The sequence below is a fragment of the Petromyzon marinus genome, chromosome 32, assembly GCF_048934315.1.
Source record: "Petromyzon marinus isolate PM22_M1 ecotype Great Lakes invasive population chromosome 32, UKy_Petmar_22M1.pri1.0, whole genome shotgun sequence".
NCBI classification, from domain to species: Eukaryota; Metazoa; Chordata; class Hyperoartia; order Petromyzontiformes; family Petromyzontidae; genus Petromyzon; species Petromyzon marinus.
The window spans coordinates 10,176,689-10,182,821 of record NC_133698.1 but is presented as its reverse complement, the minus strand read 5'-3'; positions in this window follow the sequence as shown (position 1 = coordinate 10,182,821).

Here is a 6,133-nt window from a genome sequence, read left to right as displayed (position 1 = left end):
GTGTCTAGGAGATGTTAACCGCCTCGCCTGGTATGCAAGAGGTCGTGGGTTCGATCCCGACCCAGAGACGCCTGCTGTGTATTTGGGGTTTGCTTGTGTCTCTCCGTGCGGTCGCGTGGATTGTCCTCCGGGTCCCTACAGTTTTGCCCTCCATACTTCGAATCAGCAACACGCGTTTAGAGTATTTGGCTGCTGTAAATTTGCGCTTGATAAGCCACTTCGTTGAGCTATCATTTGTGGCCAGGTCGCTTCTGAAAAATAAGCTAATATTTCAGTGGGCTTTACCTGGTAAGATAAAAAAATATATAGTTGAACGCATAGGCTTTCGTGACGAATATCCATAATATAGTTTTTTTTGTGGAGGTTAGAACGCATAAATATATTGATGGAACGAAACGAGAGGATTTCTCCACAAATTTGGCTGTCGACTGACTAGTGGCGAAACGTCGTACTCGGATTGTAAATGTTGTGGTTTTGTTCTCCAACACCGGTGTTGCTGTACTAGTAACGAATTAGCACGTTTTGTTTGTGACACAACCTCGCTTTCTGGCTGGGGGGTTAATGACACATTTATATATTTAAGCGATCTAACCCAAAAAAACGATGGATTATATATAGTTTAGTTTTCTTTGTAAATTTCTTCAAGTGATGTATTTACATATTCGTTGGGTCTTTTGGTAAAGACACGTAGATAGAAAAATAATAAAAATATCACGACGTTTCGATCGCAACACGAGCAATCGTCATCAGGTGAAAAAATATAGCGAGAGAGCAGCTGAGGCAGGAAAAAAATGTGTTATGATCGAAGAGTCGTGTTATTTTTTTATTATTATATTTCTATCTACGTGGCTTTACCGAAAGACCCGAGGAATATGAATTCCTGCAGTCACGAAAGCTTTTAAGTCGTGATGTATTTACCTTTCCTAGACTTTACACTCCTATCGTTTTTTTATTGTTTGTTGTTGTGACGTTCTGACCCTGTGCTCCTACTGGACGTCTGTGAAAAAAAGAGCTTCATAGCTCATCGGATTCGTCCAATATAAATTCATCTTCTGATACCGTTCCCTTAAACTTCACTCGGTGATTCACAATGCAGTCGCTTGCTTAATCAAGCAGGCGGCAGTCGGTCGAGTGCATATCGTCGATTATCGATCAGTTCCGTAACCTTTCCTGCAGATTTGGTTCGCAATCGTTAAACAACAAAAAAAAACACGTATAATGTTAATGAATAAAATACACGTAGGGTTTTATGAAACAAAGTAAGTTGCACTTACGCGCCCATGCATAATGTGTTTTCGACGATTTACCTTCTAAAAAATATATATTTAAATAAAAAATCTGTCCATGTCTCCCACCCCCCCAGAAAGGGCATCTCGCACCCCCACGAGATGGCGCGCACCCCCAGGTTTACCAGACCCCCCCACCCCCCCCACTGGCTTATCGTTTTCACGACATTGACACACACAGATATCACTTTGTGGATCGGCACATCCGAGCCACAAGGTGGCGCTACAACCTCTCGCAGCCTCCGCCCGTCTTAATTCTTCCACCGCGTGCAGCCCCCCCCCCACGTCACGGGGGAAGAAGAGATTCAACAAACTCGAGGTCACTTACATAAGCAAGAAGTCGGGGGGCGTGGGTGGGCGTGGGTGGGCGAGCATAAAACTTGACTGGACCACAGCCGGGCGAGCCATCTGCATCGCAGCAGCGGCGTAACCCATACCCGGGGCTTGCTCCGTTGCCAATGAAAAGGGCGTTGTGCTCCCAATGTTCGCCGTGTTGCATGCGGGTTCAGCAGCCAACGGGATGAAGTTTAGTTTTATAATTATTATTATTACTGATTCATAATAGTAATAATTTTAATGCAAAGTCTTTTTTTTTTGGGCAATACGCACCGAGGCTTGTGAATACTGCATGGCTGCGAAATGTGCCTGTTGGGTGGCCACATCTTTTACTTTGTTTTAAAGCTTTTTGCCAGGAGTCGATGTTTAAAGAAAGTTGCAGCGGTGGTGCGTTTTAAACTAACCACCCCCCCCACCCCCCCGGAAAAAAGAAAACTCCCCAAAAAGTTCCTTCGCGGACACCCCAACCCCCCCCCCCCAAACAAAATGCAATAAACAATTTACAAATTCTAACTCGTTACGCGCTGCACGCGCCCGATGATTGTTCAAACCCACGTCGGCCCCGCGTGACAAACCCTCGCCCCACGCGCGGTGTGTGGGGGTGAGGCTTTGTTAAACGAGAGAAACGGCGTTATATAAAAATATAAAAGTTGTGTTACTATCCAGGACTTGGCCTTTAATTTGGGGTAAAATGGAACTCTTAAATACTGTGTGACGTCACACCACATGGTCGATTATAATACAAACCCACAACAACGTTTGTATGTGTAATGTGCTCAATATTATTTATATACAAGATGATGTTATTACACGGGGGCGTCTTCTCGTAATGTTTGGCGTCATCTCGAGTTTCATTAACTTAGTTTACACATAAAACGCATTTGAGGCCTAGTGCCCTCGAGGCCAGGCCTACTTTGCCTGGTTCCCCTGCCCGGATCCCCGCACCTACCCAGGCAAGGGAATGAGGCAAGACCGGGGTAGGTCCAAGCCACTCTCATATCTTCATCAGCCATGGTCTATCTACTGTTAGGAAAATGACAATACAATGTATATATTTAGGGGGGGGGGGGGGCTTTTTTTTGCCTGATCCACGTTAATATTGGGTTATTTACATGCCTCAGTGTTAATTCTTCCAAGGTTATATTATGCTCCTAAAGATGAACCTATCTGCCATGTTCTATAATCCTATTTAGTATGCCTAAGTATCATTCAAAATGCCTATTTTAACACTTTCTTCGTTCATGTCGACGTTTCTGATACGTATCGTCGGAGCAGGAAATACTGTATACATTAAACTAAATCTGTCTTGAGAGCAAAAGGCATACAGGAAACCGTTACGGAATGTTTGCATATTCATAATTGTTCTTTCCTTGTTTAACAAGTTGTATGGACTTCGGCATATAACCCAATTAAGGAACGAGGAGCTGATTGTCATGCATAAAGTTACATTTACAAACCAACCAAAAGGACTCTTTGCCATCGCTTGCACGAAATTATCATCATGCCACCGTGCTATGCTATTAAATTATAATCTTACGTCTCGGGTGTCCTGACTGGCTGCTGGCTGGGAAGCTAGCTGGGTAACTGGCTGCACGGGATTTTTTTTCCGCGCAACAAATAGAACATCGAGTTGAGTTGTAAACGGTGGCAAGAAGACGTTCGGAAGACGTTTAACTGATATAGCGGACACACCGACGGGGGTGGGAGTAATGAAGACAGAAGACTGAACGAGAGGTTAATTTAAAATCCCTCTAAACCGCTCATTTTGTCCTCGTGTTGTTGTTGTTGCAGTTCTTTCGCCAGAATAATTATTTAAATCCTAGAGAACATTTTAAAACAAACAAACAAACCTCTACATTTGGTCTCGCCGTTTCATGACATACAAAAGCAGATTACCGTAATTTCGGGGCTCAGAGTACAGGATGGTAGTGAGAAGGGTATGAGCAAGACAGCTTGAATATTTTCCATTTGCAGAGCAACAACGGGTTCTGTACTCATATTAATAATGGTTCCTGCGATGTACGTGGGTGAGCCTCAGTCTCAAGCCCCGTGGTTCACGAGGGTCCTGCCGCTACCAAAAGATATTTGCCCAAATGACTACTTTATTTATTAATGAATGGGCTTCCGTGTGGGAGGGACCCGGAGAGAACCCACCACGCGCATGAGGGGTGACATCCAAAAAAATCCCCCCCCCCCCCCCCGCACAGACGGATTCAAGAATCCACTGCTGTAGCCGCCATCTGCTGGCCACCTCACAGCCCCAAAATCAACAACACGTGGTTGCTACGAGGTAGTCCCCAGCAGAGGTACTAACCAGGCTCAAACTTGATTAGCTTCCAAGAGCCGATACACAGTGTTAAAAGGCTACTGTAATAACCCACATATAATACATCACTGCATTTTTTTATGTTTTCGTTTTATAAAGCTAGGATTAACTAAACATAAGCACAAACTGTCTCACGAAGAGTTGATTTTAAATAAACGATTTGCAATTCCTTGTTTTCAATCCACCGCCGGATGAAAATGGCCTTTGCGGGGTGGTTGTTTGGCCGTACTTCACCACGCTGGTCGAGAGAGGAGGACCAGGACCATCTCGGACATCACTCTCTCCTGGGGTTCGAACTTTCTGGTAGTTAATAACGCAAGCGCGCGTGAATCATTGTGTCACCGCTCCACCACGGCCGATAAACGCGACCATTAAACACGAATGTCAGACCCCCTCCTTATTTTAACGAAGTAAAAACAAATCTATTTTCCTTGAAACATAACTCACGACACTAAACGAGCAGATGAATTCATAAAGCAATTAATTATACATGGGTTAACGCAAACACATTGGGGGTGGAGTGGTGGTGCGTGCAATGGTTAGCGCGCTGCGTTTTGAACTCGGGCAACCTGAGTTCGAATCCAGGCCACGGCTATTATCACATTTGAAAGCAGACATAAATAACGAAAATTATATAATACGTGGAAATATCAATACATGTGCAGCCACACATCATTCCACTGCAGGAGGTGGATCTCCCCGCACCATGTCAGCCGTGGAGCTTAATTAACCATACTTTATCACGCCGGTGAGTGCGGGTGAGTGATCGGGGCGGTGGGCATCAGATATCACTTGCCACTGACGTGACCGGCTAACATCAGCCTCCGAGGGTGAGTTCGAACGTCCACCGAGGAGACGGAGTGATGGATGACCAGTGGTGGAAATTGGCCAGAGCGCCGTGGTGGGAGTGAAAATTTGAACCCCGACGTTCCAGAAGGAATCAAGGTTGGACCGTTTGTTTCGACTCACAGACCCCCTAGACTAACGGAGACACCCAGAGACACGCACAGAGATACACATACACAAACCCAGAGACACTCACAGAGAGCCACAGACACGCACAGATATCCACATACACGCATAGAGATCCACAGACACAGAAACCCAGAGACACAGACCCATAAACCCACAGACACGCTCAAAAGATCAACAGACACGTACAGAGGTCCAGAAACACGCACAGAGATCCACAGACACGCACATAAACTCACAGACACGCACAAAAACACGGAGACACAGACCTATAGACGCGCACAGTGATCCACAGACCCGCACAGAGATCCATAGACACGCACAGAGATCCACAGACACGCACATAAACCCCCAGACGCGCACAGAAACCCACAGACACGCACAAGAGACCCACAGACACGCATGGAGACCCACAGGCACGCTCTGAGACCCACACACAGAGCGAAGCTTCTCAGATATGGTGTCTTCCCATTGCCAGCCCTGGCCATGACATTCGCTCGTCTGGAGGTGCTCGGTGGACAGTGACGAAGCGGGCGACCCCCCCGGCTCACGGCCACCAACCACCGAGTGACGATTATCTGAACCGTTCCTGGGCCTCCCCTAGGTTGACTCGGCCTCAAATGAGTATCTGGTGCTAGTGTGTAAAATATGAATGTATCTATGTTGAACTTCTTTCGCACCCTACGTAGCCAACCGTGCAAATCGGAAGGTGCGGGCTATTCGGAGGTACGGATTAGCCCGCACCTCCATTCGTGGCGAAAATATCGCCACGAATGGAGACAAAGGCGGCCGGGCGTGGCGCTGGCCACCCACCCGCTCGTGCGCCGTGCCGGCCTTGATAGGTGCTTCCCGCTAACAGCACTTGCCCCACAAATCTGTTAAGGCTACGCGGGGGATCTTTGCATTTGCTACATCGAGAGATGGCAGCGACTTGGGGAAGACCTTCATCTGGGCAGTCTATTGATCGTGGCTGATGTTAATGATTTTATATTTCTCAGTGACTTCACAAGAAGGCGATTAGATAAGACATTTTCACCTGTATACACAAACTGACCTTTTTTTGCTGAAATGCCCGCAAATGCTCCACCACCGACCGATCCGTGATTTTCTTTCAAACCGCACCGCTAGATGTTTGTTTGTTATACTTGGACAGGGCACCCCCATCGTGTAAGATGTACGTGGAGTGCGCTGGCCAATAACAACGTGCACAACA